Source organism: Colossoma macropomum, unplaced genomic scaffold (assembly GCF_904425465.1).
Source record: "Colossoma macropomum unplaced genomic scaffold, Colossoma_macropomum, whole genome shotgun sequence".
Taxonomy (NCBI): Eukaryota; Metazoa; Chordata; class Actinopteri; order Characiformes; family Serrasalmidae; genus Colossoma; species Colossoma macropomum.
Genome location: NW_023494798.1, coordinates 17,452,767 through 17,469,802, shown reverse-complemented (window position 1 = coordinate 17,469,802; position 17,036 = coordinate 17,452,767). Strand labels below are relative to the sequence as shown.

The 17,036-nt window shown below is 39.3% G+C and overlaps 1 protein-coding gene across 2 annotated transcripts in view; it reads right to left on the bottom strand.

The window, feature by feature from the left end:
- The window catches only part of cdh13 (cadherin 13, H-cadherin (heart)), a 504,621-nt gene that overhangs the window by 27,394 nt on the left and 460,191 nt on the right, over positions 1-17,036 (bottom strand). The window lies entirely within an intron of this gene.

Below are 17,036 nucleotides of genomic sequence, written 5' to 3'. Positions count from 1 at the left end.
GGTAAATTTAGATGATTTTTCCATTATTATGAAGATGTCATCTGGTTAGCAAATACTCCACCGCACTGTTAGAGTTCTTAATGAGTGACTTTGGTTTCCACATCCACACTGCCACAAGCAAATATATATCCAGTCGCTACATAAAATGCTTTTAAAAGCTATAAATCTCAACTCTGGAACAAACAGTCATTTAACTGTGAAAAAACAGCATGTAAAAGGTTTGTATTTTAATATTCATTCAGTGAAATATACAGATAATTCATTTTCTCCATAGTAATTCCGAAACCCCACAAGGAGGGCGCTATTAGTAGCCTTTTTCTGCATCTTTGAGCATAAGGAAACCCACACCAGCAGTAATATACATACAGTTGGAGTCATACATTTCAAACTGAGATTTGAAATAGTTTATTACTATGTTAGTATGTCTAGTGTTATTTAATATGTGATTTTAATTCAATCAGCTTATTAAAAAACCAGGCTGAAAAAGTATAGGGTTAAGACAGTAAATCATTGCTGGCTTGACATATGCATTACAGCCCCAAATTAAACAACTTTTGGGCATTTTGTACAGTGCAAGGCCTTCCTCTTTCAAACATCTAGACATCTCTAGTGTTACCTGATGGACTACAACTACCATAAACTCCAGAATTCAACCAGCATCGCAGCTTGCATGGCTGCAGTGAGGAGAGGGTTTGGGTAGTGGAGAATTGTTCAAAACTGCACACATTACATAATTAGAACAGCTCACAAACAGCTGACTAGGTACCTGGACTTGACAAAACATACGAATAAAGACGTATACACAACGATTTATTGCACACGTGCGACTGTGATCTTTTCTGTATTCACACACGATTCATTACTCCTAGCATGTGGGACAATATTGTTGCATTGTACAGCCCTGCTTAATTGTGTATGTTGGCAATTCTTTATTACATTTGTATTGAACATGTAATATCTTGTGCGAAAACCACAATACTGCACTGTAAAAGATAAATAAGTAACCTGGTTGCCTTAAAATTCTTTTTATTCAGAGTTCACTGAACTTCCAACAGAACAATAATCTGTTTTACATTCTGTTAACCTATCATTTGAAGTTCAATTACCTCACAATTCTAAGGCAACCGGGTTACTTACTTTTTAAGTTAAAACGTTGGATCATTTTTCACAGGGTGGACACTGTATTGTGAAATGTGTGTATGGTTACACTCCTATGAGCATCTTTGTGGTCAGAAACTGACCATTAGTAGGAAGTTAGAGGATGGCTAACAGATTTTGCTCTGACTGTACATCAGCAAGGTGGACCTAAAAGGTGGGTGTAATAACATGACAGATGAGTGTGGTTGCAATATACCCTGTAAAGACAGAATAGCCTTCTTCCACTCTCCTTTCTGTGATGTACGCTCATTGTTTTGCTGACATTCCTCACAAAATACACCATCCAGACACATACCTCTCTCAGGTACCTCTCATCTATTCTTTAAGTGCCTATGCTGGGAAATATGTCTACACAGAAAGTCACAGCAGTATTTCATCCAGGTCACTGATAATAGCGACTGTAGAGTTTAACAACAGGCCACTTCACACTTCTTTAAAATGCCCAGCTGTCTCTTCTGACTCTGCCCTCCTCTACAATTTAGGTTCTTTTCAGTAATTGTACAAATGAACAGCCTTGATTAAATGAGCACATAAGCTCTTTAATGGATGGATCATTCACAGGTATAAAACATTAGAAATACACTTTAGCAACTGAAAGGTCCCACTAGCAGCCCAATGGCATTTGGGAGCTGCAAGGTAGCCATTAAAATAATGAAAAATACACCATATCCTCCCAATTTTCTGAGGGTGATGGCATTTGCAGCATTACAGTAATGATTCACAGTGGCAGGGCATGCCCGTATCTCTCAGACAGCCAGCACCCTGGCAGCTTTTCTAAAGCTCTGGCCCTATGGCTGGCTGCTGGAAAAACACTCCTTTAGCTTCAGAACTAACTCTGAAAAACTCTACTGAGGTGGCAGACTCTGGGAAAAGACATGAGAATTCTTCAAAAGGGTCATTTGAAAGGTCTACTGTTCCTAGCTAACTGCTCTGCACCCATTTGGCTCTGTGTTCTGAAGTTGTTAAGAATTCTGCACCAATAAAAAAAAAGTTGGACAATGGTGTTGTCTTTCACGATGAGCTGAACCGCAAGCTGTTTATTTATTAAGAACAAAAGATCTTTGAAAGCTAATGCACAACACCACCAACGGACTTAAACTGGCTTCCACTTTAGTTTAATTGGCAGTACAATATGTTCAGCACTGCCAGCTGGAGGGTCTGACAATAATAAAAAAAGAATGATTAAGGTGCAAAAATATGGGGTTCTATAATGGCTTTAACATTTATAAAACTTTGTCTTGTCAGGAGTGTGAGACGAAGCACCTCCCACACAGTATGCACACTAAGAACAACATTATTCATCTTAGCTAAGGCACATTTCCATATTCATTCTCAACTTAAGTTAATATATATATATATATATATATATATATATATATATATATATATATATATATATATATATATATATATACACCAGCTAGTCACTGTGCATCCTCACCTAGATCCACCATCATTTCATTAGAGCTGAACTTGGTGACTGTGGGTGGGGGTGGCTTTCACTAAAACACATATTGTTGCTGTTGTTAATGCTGTGATTATTGTTTTCTCAGTTGGAGCAGCATGGGTGATGAAATAGGACTTGTCTCGAGGGAACGAGGCACCAGGCCTTAAAATGTCACAACACATTATATTCCAGCTGCAGCGCAAAGAGTTGAGAGTGCAAAGCGAATGGAGACAATTAAACCTTACATGAGGAGATGAAGCAGAGGGTGAAGGTTGTTGGGTCAATACAGGGATAAGTCAGGCTATGAAACAGTGCATGCCACCATTTCTAAAGAAACATGATACAGTTCAAGGAACCATGTTCTACAGTTCTCCCCTCCTACAATTATCACGTGGTTTTATGTACTCAAAACACTTCTAGTCATTTCTACATGACCATTCTCCAACTTCTCTCCATGTGTTACAATTAGTTTTTATGACTCTGCCTTTAAGACTGATATATGTAAATGATCTATGTTATGATTGGCTGAACTGTATTCTGCCTCGTTCATAATAGAACTTTGAGGTTGTGCATCATTTTGTCAGCGTAGTGCCCAAATAAGAAACTGTGAATCTAAAGCCCTAATCCAGCATGTCATTTGTAAGGGATTTGATTGGCTGATTTGTACATGATAAAGAATCTGTGTAATTTTCCTAAATTACCCCACATAGCCTAGATTGAAACTTCATAACCCAGACATTCACTTCAATGTTAAAATTAGAATTAAACAGGTCCAAACAAACAAACAAACAAAAACAATCTTCCAGTTAATGCTAGATAGCACACCATTAGGCCTGTGAGGTAGGCTCAATGAATGATGCCCAAGAGGACAGAAATGACTCTGCCCGGTGAGAGATCCCTTCAGATATTTCATTTTGATTCCCCTTCTAATTAGCCCGTCATTAAAAATGGTTTAGTAGTCATGTTTTAAGCTTGAGGATAAAGGAAATGCACCAAGCACTAGGCAAAGGTAGGCAGCTGCTTGAGATGGAAAATCAAATAAAGTTATGTAGCAGAGAAACTCAAAAAAGAGGGAAGAAAGCAAAACGTCACTATACCGCTAAAGCTAACTTTGTTAGCTGCACAGGTTCAGGAGATCATACATAATGCCAGTGTTAATGTTAACACAGATACGTCCGGTGTTTTTTTACACTGGATTTTACTCAAGAAAATGTAACCCATTCCCTTTCTCAAAATGTATGGGGATTACATTATTTATTATTTCCTGGAAAAACTAATCTTACTGCTCATTAATTTATTTCTACCTTACTCTATACCAAATTATATCACTATATTGGCAGATCATTTTTCTTGTTTCAAACATTAAGCAAAATGAGTAGCACTTTACAGATCAGTAATAAGTGGTAATAATATAGTCATTTTATGCTAACAATTTGTACTTACCAAAAAAAATGTTTGTTAATTTTCTAGTTGTTATCAGATAATATGTTGGTAACTGCAGCAGTAACAAATCGGTAATGAAACTGTAAAATAATGATAACAATTTGTAATAGCCTACAAATTACATGCTAATTTCCTAATTCTTAATACATAGTAAGTTAGTAATTGTAATGGTAAGTAGTTGGTAATAAAATGGAAAAATGATGAAGCATCCTGTTTTTACAGCCTAGTTTCCACTGTATGGACTGGGGAGACTTTCCATGATATGGGCCCTTTAAAATACAGATGTAGCTCACATCAATCATAAGACGTGATCAACAACTACTACTACTCGTAGCAGTGGGTGATATACTGGTTCAGTACATTTCTTAAGGTATGAGTTTTGTCATTACCAATGTTCCGGTAAGTAGCAAATTAACGTCAGTAATGCTAGGTACATACAGTGCAAAACATGCTCATTCCATCACCACAGCTGTAGTGAGCAGTCTGAGGTAAGTTTGTTGTCGAAGGAGCAGACATCAGAATGTAATGAGTTAAAGGGGGGAAAGTGAGTGGAAGGAAAAGCCTAGCATGGAGAATAGCTGGCTTTCCGCCTAGGGTGCCCCACGCTCGGCCAGCTGCTTCAGGCGATCCCGCACTCTCAGGGCCTGGTCCTCGCTACAAGCTGAGTTACTTGGCAGCTTCTCAGTTAATACTGATAGCGTGAATAGCTTCTAATATCTGGCAAATTCCAGCAGCATCTGATGTTCTTAGATGAAGTCTTGAGTGTAAGAATCTGTCAGTAATCCTAAATATACTGTGATACACATTTTTGGTCATACCGCCCACTACTAACTACTACTACTATTAATAGTAATAATAATTACACAGATCATCAACATCTCATCACCATCATTAATGACAACAACAACAACGATAACAGCAATATCTAGATGGCAATCTCTGGTCCAGAAAGTCAACCTTTAAAGAACATTCAACGTGCAATAGTTAATATTGCCTGTCTGACATGTTAATGAAGAATTTTAATCAGCACCCATTGTGGAAATTCATATAGGTCACAAATTCAAAAGACCCCATAGTTGACAGTGGCTTGAAAGCAAACAAGGATGAAAATTGATCTGCATTTAAAGTGAGACCCTCCTTTTTCACTGAGTATTTAGCTGGAACCTGCAGCCGAGAGGCATGCAATTAAACCTGCAAGTCTCTGCAGAACAAAACTCACTGATTAGCCTCCTGTGTCCCCTTTAATGAGAGACTAGCAGGGAGGAAGAGACCCCCTTCTCTTTCTCTCTCTCTCACTCTCTCTCCAACAATGCCAGGCCGAGTCTTTCATCGGCCCGTCCCCTGGGTCTGACTTTGTGCTGTGCCTAACAGTCTCCTTAAACACGCAGAAAGAAGACATGATTAAGCTCTATTTCTTCCTGAAAGCTTTGGAAGAGGAAGTGACAGGCTGCATGGTTTTAGAGACACTGATGTTCTAACAGCGGCCCTTCAAACTTCAAAGTACAGAGAAAAAGAGAAAAAAAAGCTGTGTCTTAGAAAACCACTCTGTATTAATTTAGCCCAACAAGAAGCAGGCCGCAAAATTCAAGAGCACATGCTGATTTCCAGTGTTTTTGTTACTCTCTCTTTCATTACCCCTTGCAAAGCGAGCAATACCTTCTCACAGCTAGCACAGGCAAAGTGCAGTTTTTCCTCCAGACAGGAAAACAACAGCCTAAAAGCATTTCACGTCCCTTTTCACAGTAAAAGCACAGCCCTCATCACGGGTGCTGTAATATCCAGGGTAAGGCACCATTTCTTCTAGAGTGTGTCGCTGGAGGTCTTGGAGAGAGCGGAGGAAGCGGCGTGTTCTGGCCAGGGAGATGGAGCGCGGCTGGGTTAATGATACAGAGCGGGGAACTGAAAGAGAAAACAAAAGCCCTTGCCGGCAAGAGTTGGGAGCTCCTCGGCTTTCTAGAGTGGATCTCATTACGGCACCATTATCGCAGCCAGAACCGGCAGCAGCTCACACACTCACTCACACAACCCCCCCAAACCCCCTCAGCCCAGCCCTGGAGCCATGGGTCAGAATAAATCTGCCAGGCAGAAACACGTGTCCACTGCAGAGTTAACCCCATCACCCGCAGCTCTGAGAGAGAGAGAGAGAAGGATCAGAGAGAACGAAGCAAATTATGTGCTGAGCTAAACCGCAGGTGCAGGCACATGCTCCGGCATGCAGGCTGTTATCGACGGGCCTAAGCCAAGTGACCAGGGACGGCCATCATCCTACTTTAGACACTGTGGAATGGGCTGAAATTATTATGTTGTTAATTATGAAAAAAAAAATGTTGGCGAGCTCTGTGTATGAAATGGTCTACAATCAGAGCCCTTTACACTCATAAATAAAGTTGGCAAAAGGAGTCTTTTGGAAAACAAACCACTTTTGGTTCCCTTTCAGTTTTTAGTTCTTTGAAGAATCATTCTTACAAATAAGATGTGTTAGTGTGAAGTACCTTTTAAGAGTTCAAATAATGTCTAAATAATAAAGGTTTTATACCAATTTAAGATTAAAATAGAATCATATGCCTAAGCCAAGAATAATTTAAGAATTGTTATTTGTGTGCAAACAGAATTTGTATGTCAAGTAAACTCTTTTTGCAAATCACATTCCAGGGCACCACGTGTTTTCCAGGACGGCTAGCGTACATCAGCTGTCCACCTTTTGCAGTGCATTGGGGGACTGTAAGATTGCATTGGATATTTTAAAGAACATCACATTGTTAAGAATCTTTTCCGGTATTTTTGAAACAGTGTGCTAGAGCTTCATCAGTGCTTTGAACTGTGGGATATATGGAGTCCAATAGTATATATATATATATATATATATATATATATATATATATATATATATATATATATATGAATATGAAACTCTGCACTATTTCTAGGTCACTATTCAAAGTTAAGCAAATTTGTGCAATTGATCATGTCAAGGCCTTTGGACAAAAAGATTAGAATTTTTTTGTGTCTTATTTCTTCTATCAGAACAAGCGTTCAGACGACTCTCAGGTGGATCTGATCTACTAATCAGAGGCTTTTGCACAAACCTATGGAGTCCATGCCAGCTTGAGTGCATGCTGTCATTAAAGCAAAAGGGAAACATACCAAATACTGAGAAATTCTGAAATTTATGTTAATATTTAATAAGTCTATGTTTCACTCAAATTGCTATGCTGATAATGAAACATACCGCAATAAATCACAAAGGAATGCAAAACAGAAGCATTTACAACAGTGGTCTCAGACTTTAGGGCCCACTGTATTAGCCCAATACACTATTGATGCTGTGTATATGTACATATGAACAGTGGCAGCAAACAGAGAGGAACCAAAGAAGGCAAGACCCACACCAAAGTGTAGGAGCTTTTTACCTACAAACTAATAGTGTGGTACAATGCATTATGTGCAAAGCAGAGATGGCAGTGCATTTCAACGCTGGCACTAACATTTCAAACCAAAGCACCCATGTTACAACATGTCTTCTGCTAGTTGCATCAGTCAATTAATAAAAACAATAGCAGCAGGATAAATAATCATTAGTTGTGGCTCTAATGGGAACAATGAATGCAACTTCATCAGGGAAATTGAGACCAGCTAACTCACATTAACAATGTAAAGCAATATGTACTTGGTTCAGAAGCTGAGTCACTACCCATTCTGCTTATATTTCAAATCTAATCTGGCTAAAAATGACAGTTGTTTACTACACATACATGCAGAAGATCAAAAATGTGCACATTCCTAATAGATTAGGAAGTCTTGAGAGAGAGGCCCAGTGCCTCAGCTGTAAAGAGAAGAACAGATTTCCTCTGAAGCTCTCTATAAAAGATATATAGAGCACAGGCAAGTGTTCAAACAGCTTTCTGTCCAAACAACTGTGTGTATGCTCCTTCTGAATGACTGCTGCACACGAAGGTCTAACCATATGCCAGTGATCCTGACACACCCCGCCTCGCGCTCTCATGCATACACAAAGAGCCTATGCTGCTGTATGATACATCGCTCCTCAGCTTTGATCGCACTGGATCATCACCGCTCTATATGACAAGTGCAGCCCACTAGGGCTGTGATTTAACATTTAAATAAACTGCAGAGTAGAAGCCATTCGCTACTGCGCTGCCTGTGCCATAACAAGAGCAGACAAGCAGATGCCATTTCTCAAGCGAGGATCCACTGCAACGCATGTTTCAAGGTAATTTTAGCCACAATACTGTAAGTCTAATAGTGAGAAAACATGCCCCAGATTCGATACAGCACTTTCCATCCCCATCACTGTTGATGTACAAACAGGAAATGCAACTGACTGCGTAAACATCAAGCACAAAGCTGACAAATAGGATTGAAACACCAAAAAGATAAACAAACAAGCAAATGACGGGTAGCTGGAGATGAAAATGAGCATATGAGTGCACAAACACACACTAAACTGGATGAACTGCTGGATCAGTGGAGAACAAAGGAGCGAAGCATTAACATTGAAAAAATGACGCTGTGTGTGTTTATTGTTGACATGTCATTTCGCTCCCCAGTCCATGCTGTCACTGTATGGAAACTAAGCTGCAAAAATAGGCCATTTTGAATGTACTGTTTATGGGATGTCACAAAAACAAGCACATTTGCATATATCCACCTCTTAAGCCCACTGCCCATTCATCCTGAAGTGATAAGGAGCATTTTAGCCTGGACTGTTTTTTGTGTGAAGCACAGCATAGTTTAGCAATCTTATGCAAAAATCAGAACTTGTCTGAACAAATTACAATGAAACAAATTACACGTTTTGTTGATTTTCTAAGTGACAATACATTTTCTAAAGGGAAAAATTCAAATTTTGGTGCACAATTTCTGTTTATGTGCTGAGCTTAACATATTAATGTGTCATAACTTTTGTCAGTTAAATTCAGCAAAAAAAAAAAAACCAACAACAATTGTACATTAAAATGCCCAGAAGTGTGTTCTCTGTAGGATGTGTTCACTTATTTTCACCAAAATATGCAACATGACCAAGGGCGCCCACACTTTTGCACATTACTGTATCAGTCTTAATTCTAAGGGATAAAGAGAGATTGGAAAGCAGTGAAGCAATAATTATTTTGGTACAAAATACCTCAGGTAAAAAATGCCCTTTAAAAAGAGCTCTGTAATGTTCATATGGCCTATGGTGTGTGTGCAAGATGTGTATTTTGCACATCTGATTCACACATTTGTGCCTACTTTGCATATTTGCGCCTGTGCAGTTATATCCCACTTAATCTATTTAGGTGTAAATACCTTGTACTTTTAGTTTGCGTAGTGTGGACATGTAGAATTTGTAGGCTGGGAAGTGACGGAATACAAGTATTTAGAAAACAGAAATTAAGTCTATATTCAGTATCTGTATTCAGTCATTTACATTACATTTTAGAAACAGTATTCAGAACACTGTTACTTTTTAAGAGAGTACTTTTAGAATACTTACCCACCAAGAAACCACATCAATGCTTATTTATTACCTACTTTAAAATTAGTATGTTATATAGCAAACACACTCTAAATAAGAACTCAGTAATCAGCTTCCATGTAAACACCGCAGTTCCTGCTAAAGCCTGAGCAGACTGATAAACCAATGTTATGAGCCAGTTATTTGTCAGACTATTACCGAGCTCTTTAGAGGGATGACTGAATTAATTGGCTTAGCATCAGTTTGGTACTGAACACAAAAATTAAGTGGAAATTAACAGAAAAGTGGGCAAATTTAGAAATAATTCCAACAGCAGGATTTCTCTCATAGGCCTTTGAGATGTATTATACATGTATTTTGAATATGTTACTTATTATGTGCTGTTAAGGAATGTTACTGAATACATTCTGGACAGTGTTTTCTGTATTCAGCCATCACTACTAGTGCCCTGGCCAACTCTAATGATTTGTAATACTCTTTGGTGTGTATGTTTGGTATTTATTTATTTTGTTTACTATACGTATTCTGTATTTTCCGTATCCCCTTTTTATACAAACAAGAAATCAAAATGACTGCATGAACACTGAAAAACAGCACTGAAACAAAATAAATAAACAAACAAGCAAATGAAAAGTAGTTGTCACAAAACAGATATAAGCAGTTGAGCACATAGGCACACACACTCACATATACACACACTTAAAGAGGGACGGACTGGATAAGCATCTGCTAGCTCAGTGGGGAATAAAGGAGCATGAGAAAAATCTGTTGGAGCTTCAGACTGAAACAACTGATTAGGCACTCGAACGTGGAGCCTGTGCCAGCGTTGAAACAACACAGCGGCTCCGTGGCTGCATGGCTGAGAGGAGAGCAGGTGTTGCTGAAGCTCGCAGGAGCCCAGTCATTATTCCCTGGCTGAAGAAAGAGGTGAACTCTGCTTGTCTCTTAAGAGCTTCACAGTTCACCAACTACGAACATCTGCAACCAAGCTGGAGGTTACATGTTAAAGTCTGCAACATAAGTTCATACTATGAAACCTGCCACATGTACGTTCACACACTAAAGTCTGCAACATGCAGCTTCACATGGTAAAGTCTGCAACATGCAGCTTCACATGCCAAAATCTGCAACATGCAGCTTCACACACTAAAGTCTGCAACATGCAGCTTCTCACACTAAAGTCTGCAACATGCAGCTTCACACACTAAATTCTGCAACATGCAGCTTCTCACACTGAAGTCTGCAACATGCAGCTTCACACACTAAATTCTGCAACATGCAGCTTCTCACACTAAAGTCTGCAACTTGCAGCTTCTCACACTAAAGTCTGCAACATGCAGCTTCTCACACTAAAGTCTGCAACATGCAGCTTCTCACACTAAAGTCTGCAACATGCAGCTTCTCATGCTAAAATCTGCAACATGCAGCTTCTCACACTAAAGTCTGCAACATGCAGCTTCACATGCTAAAATCTGCAACATGCAGCTTCTCACACTAAAGTCTGCAACATGCAGCTTCACATGCTAAAGTTTTCAACATGCAGCTTCACACAGTAAAGTCTGCAATAGCTAGGTTCACACGCTATAGTCTGCAACATGAAGCTTTATATGACAAAGTCTGCAACATGCAGCTTTACATACTAAAGTTTGCAATACGCAGCTTCACATCTTGAAGTCTGCAACATGCAGCTTCACACACTAAAGTCTGCCATATGCAGCTTTGCACGGTAGAATCTGCAACATTTAAATTCACATACTAAAGTCTGCAACATCTAAGTTCACATGCTATAGTCTGCAACCTGCAGTTTTACACCCTGGAGTAAGCAACATGCAGCTCCACATGATAGTCTGCAACATCTAAGTTCACATGCTATAGTCTGCAACATGCAACTTCACATGATGAAGTCTGCAAAATCTAAGTATACATACTACTCTCTGCAAAATGCAACTTCACACCCTAAAGTCTGCAAAATGCAGCTTTAAACGCCAAAGTCTGCAACATGCAGCTTCACAAGTCAAAGTTTGAAATACACAACTTCATGTGCTAAAGCTTGCAACACATAGGTTCACCTGCTAAGGCCTGCATTTTGTAGTTTCAAGTGCTAAAGCCTGCAACACACAGGTTCATACACTAAAGCCTACAACATCCAATTTCTCACTCTAAAGCCTGCAATATACAGGTTCACGCACTAAAATCTGCAACATGCAGGTTTATGTGCTAAAGTCTGCAACATACAGCTTCACATGCTACAATCTGCAACATGTAGGTTTGTTATGTTAAAGCCTGCAATATGCAGCTTTACATGTTCAAGCTTTTAAAATGCAGGCTCTGCGGCTTTGTGCATTAAAGACAAAATGAAGGTTCAGCAGCTTCAGTTGCTAAAGCCTGCAACATCTTCTCCTAGAACACCAGCACACCTGGGCATGTATGTGGTCAGTCAGAACACCAGGAACTGTAGCATTATGTGCTGGCTTATGAATAATAAGACATCATTTTTATATGGTTTTATATTTTATATGATTATTTCCTTATAAGAGTTTCCTCAGAGTATCAGAGTACCTCTTTCTGTATACTCTGTAGCCACTAAACATGTATTCTCCTATAGAATGCGGCAATGTATTTATAGTCAGGAGACTCTGTACTTGAGATGCAAACACAAAACTGTGGAGACCTTTCACCCTGCATCAGCGAGAACTGTAATGGATTAAATAGTAACGTCTTGTAACATTCGAACCATTTGAGAAGTACAATAGATCTCAGAAATAAATTTATAGGAGAGAAAAAAATTTATTTTTCATTCGTCATGAAGCATTCACACAATGTAAAGAGCAGTTAGCCTTTTTAAATGTGTAAAAAAAAAACAAAAAACAAGGTTTTGATACGACAGCAACAATATGCAATAAACTAAAACTCCTCCAAAGTGTGCACTGAGCTTGTTAACTTCACTTCAAAGTAATTCTGGTGACTAACAATACACCGAAAATCATACAGACATGCACCTCACTATTGAATGCCCATTCTTTCTCTTCACTTTTTTGTTTTATCTGTCTTCTCCTCCTCTGTTCTTCCTGTCTCATTCCTCATGCTCTTTTCACAGCTCCCATCAGTACTGTCCTTCTCTGTGGTCAGAGACAGAACGAGAGAATTCATCATCTGAGCTCTCCAAATAAAGACATGGCAGACTGGACTGGATCGATAACCTGTTAGTGACCAGCATGACTCTCATGTCAGGCAATCATCCGACAGCTTGAACAGACCAGGGTGTCTGTTATAGACTACGGTCTATAAGGGACAAAAAAAATGACCACAAAAACCATGTTGAGTACAAGTGGCCACACACCCCCCCACACACAGACACACCTAACACAGGAAAGGTGAGAGCAATGTTCAAAGCAATGATCCAACCTGCCATTTCTACACTGTTTCAGGGCACACACTAATGACCTTTGAGATGGAACACAAATATTGGCCTGACAGAGCCATAAACACAATATTTAGTGTGGCCATAAATAGTGGAGCCAAACATAACACTGTCAACCTTGTACAGCTTATTCGGTCTGGACAGCTAACAGAGCACAGTATTTCTGTGCAGAGAGGTCATGTGTTTTGTTGTTTTATTGGAATGATACTAATAATGACAATACTACTCCAATACTGCTATTATACTACTATAACTGCTACTGCTATTACTCCTTAGACAGATAGACAGATAGATGGATGGATGGATGGATGGATGGATTAATGGACACACAGATAGACAGAGCCCATAAATGTATGGACAGTTATATGAACAGGTAAAGTCCATATATGGAAACTGTTTTGAACTGTTGTTTTGTGATGTCACGATTACCAGTGCATTTATATACCCACCTATTCAGCTTACAGCAGTTTAGCCCCACCCATTCACACTAAAATTATAAGGAGTGTTTCAGTCTGGAGGGCTTTTTGAATGAGGCAAATATAGGGCAGCCAATCATTACCAAGGTGATTTACATATATCAGACACAGTAACAAAAACAGCTTGTTTAATTCTAGGGGTTAAAGAGAGCTTGGAAAATAACTATTACATATAAATTATGACTATTTTGGTACACAAATCCATATGCTATAACATATAACACTTGTGAGGGCTTCTGCCCAAAAATAACTTAAAAGGGGACTTAAAAGGAGACAAAATAAAATATGTAAGAAATGTGTGCTTGAATTTAAGAATATATTTACATAGAAAATAACTTCAGAAATTCCTTAAAGAGCTTTAAAAAAGTGCACATGTATATTTTATACACGTATGTGTTTTGTGTTGCTCCCTATTTATGTGTTGCTGCCTATCTTGGCCAGGACACTCCTGTAAGAGAGATTTTTAATGTGAGATTTCTTTTTGGTTAAAATCTTAGATAATAGCATTACATCACTACAATAACTATAAAAATACTGAGGGAATTGTAGACTATTATTAAATCAATAAAGTGTCTGTGCTATACAGCTAATACCAATAAAACTACTACTAGTACTACTAATAAAATCTCTAATGAGAATGGTACCAATTAGCTTATTAACTAATTAACTCTCTTTTCTTTAAACCAGGCAGCAGATGTCCAGCAGATGTCCACAATGTTATCACATTATAAAACATTAAAGACTTGAAATTAAAAATACTGACTACAAATATAACATACATAACTACATACATGATATCGACAGAAGTATTGAGACCCCCCCTTCTAAATTTGAGTGCAGGTGTTTCAGCCACACCCATTGCTAATAGGTGGATAAAATTAAGCACACAGCCTTGCAGTCTCGATAGACAAACACCACTGCAAAGTGGGGACCAACTCCATATTAATGCCTATGGATTTAGAATGGGATGTCATAAAAGCTCCTGTAGGTGTACTGTGTCTCAATACTTTTGTCTATATAGTGTATATTTAAGGATCGCTGCCGTTGCAACAGCCGAATCCACTAATAAAAGAATATTCGAAATTCACAAACTGATTTTGTCTGAGACTAAAAAGAAAAAAAAAACTCAACACATACAACTGTTACAATGGAATCCACAGCATGGCAGTGTCTCTAGTTGCCAGCGAGTCTGTTTCGTTGTTCAACCTTAGATATATCAATCCTTTCTGGCTCAACATGGTCAAGAACCACCCACTTTGACAGGATGCATCAATCTGAGTGACATACAAAATGATCAGCTACAAACTTTGAAAGGCAAGGGACTGTGAAAGCAGTACTTAAACAAAAACAAAGTTCTATGCATGTCTGCAAACACGTCAGAATATCTTTGCTACCTGCTAACTGCCTTAAATAAGCTTCTATAGATGGGATGCCATGAACTTTACAAACCTTTTTCGATCAATTGATCATATCTTTTCATTAACTATTTAACAAAGACAAGGAAGTCCAGCTCTGTTTCTGTCAGAAATGGACAAATGTAAAGACATATAACGGCACATCTAGACAATATTAAAGACCTCAAATGAAAAGTAGTCCAGCGGCAATCACGTTAAACATGTTCGTAAAGTTCTCATGATGAAGTTTCATATGTTCTGGAGTGATGTTCACTGTATAATGTAAGTTGGGTACTCTCACTTGCTTTGGATGAAGTGTTTTTCCCATTTTTATCATTTCCAGAATGGACAAAGCCCTCTTGTCATTTATGCCCCTTCACATAATCCATTCCTCTGCCTCTGATTTCCCAGACCTGCTCTCAACCCTCTCACACGCAGCCATTTAAACTAATATCACATGAGTGTCCTGTCTGATCCCACTATGTCCACTTAGACCCAAATTCAACTTTGGGTTGGGGGTGGGGGGGTGGACAGAGAGAGAGACAGAGAGAGACACAGAGAAAGAGAGAGAGAGAGAGAGAGAGAGAGATGTACAGCAGGGATACCCACTCAAGGTTAATGACACTGGAACCACCTGAACAGGCAGAAAAAAGACTAACAGCTCATCTAGTACGTGCATTTGTGCAGGGGGAGCGCTGAGAGAGAGAGAAAGAGAGAGAGAGGAGGTGCTCTCTCCTATTCACTCTCCCAAATGTGTAAGAATCCCTGTGCTTGCCAGGCTCCTGCTGCTAATGCAATCTCACAGCTCTGTTAATGGAGCACTTCTCAAGAGCCATCTATGTCCTCCGTTCATTCACAGAGAGAGAGAGAGATAGAGGGGGGGCATGTTAGCAAAAGTGTCAAAAAGAGGGGAGAAAGAGAGAGAGAGAGGGCGAAGAAGAGACAGAGACAGAGAAAGAGAACAAGAGAGAGGAAAAAGAGCAAGAGGAAAACATGCCAGCAAAACACTAAGTGAGTAAAAGAGAGAGATAGAGAGAGAGAAAGGGAGGGAGGGACAGAGAAGGGGGAGAAGAGAAAGAGAGGGGGAGAGAGAAAGAGAGGGGGGCATATTAGAAAAAGAGTCAAAGAGAGAGAGAGAAAGGAAGGGAGAAGAGGCAGAGAGAGAGACAAACAGAAGGTGAGAGAATGAAGGGGGATGTTAGCAAAAGAGAGAGTGCAGATGAGTGAGAGTGAGAGAGAAACAGACAGGGAGAGAGGAAGGAAGGAAAAAGAGCAAGTGGACAGCATGTTAGCAAAACACTAAGTGAGAGAGAGAGAGAAAGAAAGAAAGGGAGAGGGAGCAAAGGAGACAGAAAAAGAGAGCATGATGGCAAATAAGAGAAAAAAGAGAAAGAGCAAAGGAGAGGAAGAGAGGTAATGTTAGCATGAGAGTGAGAGGGAGAGAAAAAGAAAGAGGGAGCAAGAATGCATGTTAATAAAAAGAGTGAAAGATAGAGAGGGAGAGAGGGGGGACAGAGGGTGAGAGAGTGTGAAAGAGCAAAAGAGCAAAAGAGAAAGAGCAAGTGGAAAACTAAGACTAAGAAGAGATGAAAGAAAGAGAGGGAGCAAAAGAGAAAATAGAGAAAGAGAGCAAAGGAGGAGAGCAAGAGAGGAAATATAAGCATGAGAGTGAGAGGGAGAGAAAAAGAAAGGGAGCAAGACAGCATGTTAGTAAAAGAGAGAGAGAGATATAAAGAAAGAGAGGGGAGGAACAGAGGGTGAGAGTATGAAAGAGAGCAAGAGAGAGAGAAAGCAAAGGAGCAAAGGAGATAGAGCAAGTGGAAAACATTATCAAATGACTAAGTAAGAGAAAAAATGAGAAGGAGCAAAAGAAAGAGAGAAGTGGCAAAGGAAAGAAAACAGAGAAAGAGAGCAGAAAAAGTGCAAGAGAGGGCATGTAAGCATGAGAGTGAGAGGGAGAGAAAAAGAAAGAGGGAGCGAGAGAGCATGTTAGTAAAAGAGATAGAGAGCAGAGGATATGAGAAGAGAGTGAGGGGGAGAGTTGCAAAAGAATGAAACAGAGAGAGAAGAGAGAGAGAGAGGGAAGTAACAAGAGGGAAGAAGGTGGGAAAGTGTAAAAGAGAGCAAAAGAGAGAGAGAGAGAGAAAAGGAGCAAAGGAGAAAGAGAAAGTGGAAAATCAAATGACTCAGTAAGAGAGAAAGAGAGAACATAGTGGCAAAA